General features: G+C 35.9%; 1 long non-coding RNA gene across 1 annotated transcript; it reads right to left on the bottom strand.

The window, feature by feature from the left end:
- Nucleotides 1–129: 129 nt before the first annotated feature.
- On the bottom strand, nucleotides 130–1,549 carry LOC123966843. The gene is made up of 3 exons (XR_006824082.1): nucleotides 1,446–1,549; nucleotides 665–780; nucleotides 130–421 (listed from the first exon to the last, which is right to left on the bottom strand). It is a non-coding gene; the product is annotated as an uncharacterized LOC123966843 (long non-coding RNA).
- Between the last annotated feature and the right edge of the window lie 70 nt (nucleotides 1,550–1,619).

Genomic DNA, 1,619 nt, shown 5'->3' with positions numbered 1-1,619 from the left:
ACTGAAACAGAAAGGAGCCGTCTTTCCCCTTGTTGTCATGTATGTGACATCTTAGGCTTTTTGAAAACAGGCTGTTGTAATATCCCTCTCTGCAGAGAGGGTAAGTGCACATGTAGTTGTGTGGATGACTTCCAACCAGAATGTTCACTGTGTAGGGCAGAGGAACAATATCTATGTAATCCAGGTTGTTCAGGATGCAACACAGAATGAACAACTGAAGAAATGTAAAATGTGAGTTGGTCTGATTTGACAAAGTTGATTCCAACACTACACACCCCTCTGTCCTCAAGATAAACTGGAAAGCTCTTTCTCACAGATCCAGTTCTTCTGATCATAATATCTGCTCGTTGTCCATTTTCCTTGTTTATCGCAGCATGCAGTGTAATAATTGTTTCTGTGCGGGTGTCCTGTTGCCCAGAACCTGTTGGTGAAATAAAATGTTGTCACGCCTGATTATTTTCAATTTGTCAAATCATTTTTATTATGAATAATAAATGACAATTACATTTTTAATAACGTGTTTAACACATAATTCAGCTTTGTAAATTAATATAATGTGAAGTAATATTTTTTTCATTTGTTTTCATCTAATTTTAAAAAAACAAACTTCTTTTATTAACAAATTGAATTGTGATGGAAACTAAAAACTTTAAAAGCGTCTCACTTTACTGTCAGCTGTGAGTCGTCCACCCATTTCCATTTCCATCCTGTTTGTGTCCATTCTGTGGCCCGTAGACCAATCCAGGAGTCTCCATCCTTGTTCAGCTCAGTGACACATTTCTAGTAGTTGACAAGAGACAATAATCATTTCTCTGTTCATAATTCAGTAATTCTATTGTGGTACATGTGTAATGTCTGAAAAGTCTGAAGGAAAAAGAAAATCTGTGGCAACTTTTCAGTTCATCAGTGGTGCATAAATCAGAAACACTCAGAGGACTGATGGAATTCAGCTCCTCTTGTAGAATAACCATTGTTCAGTGGTGGGAAAAGTACTAAATGTTCCTACTTAAGTAAAAGTACAGATACCACACTAAAATGTTACCCAAATAAAAGTCATCCAGTAAAATACTACTCAAGTAAAAGTGAAAAAGTATCTGGATTTAAAAGTTCTTAGTATCAAAAGTAAAAAGTAAAAAGTTCAAATCTATTGATCCTACAAAAAACAACATTTGTTTTTAAATTTACTGAAGACAGTGCCGTGTAAAAAGTTCAAGACTTAGGCCAGATAAAAACACTTCAACTTTTACCAACATGTTTATATTCAACAAAAATAGACAGCAGTTAGAAAAGAAAAGTTTCAGCGGAGAGGTTCAGAGATGGATGCAAAGTAGAGTCCCATTCTGTTACCAGAACAGAGACCCGAGTTGACATGAAGCCATGTAACAAGTGATTTTCACCTTGTTTTGGACCTCCTTTTATAGCTCTGTTTCTAAGCATTACATCACCTCTTGGCTCTCTTTCCTGCTGCTCCTGGATCTGTGGAAATCCCCAGATATTTGGTGTCTCTTATCATCTTCTGACCTTTCAGCATTTTGGTGGATTGTCACTTTTATTTAACCTAACTTTAGGTGTCTATATTGAATATATTGGTGGATGTTTTGTAACACAGTTTTCACACA

Source organism: Micropterus dolomieu, unplaced genomic scaffold, assembly GCF_021292245.1.
Source record: "Micropterus dolomieu isolate WLL.071019.BEF.003 ecotype Adirondacks unplaced genomic scaffold, ASM2129224v1 contig_14391, whole genome shotgun sequence".
Lineage (NCBI taxonomy): Eukaryota > Metazoa > Chordata > Actinopteri > Centrarchiformes > Centrarchidae > Micropterus > Micropterus dolomieu.
This window is presented reverse-complemented; position numbering and strand designations above follow the sequence as displayed.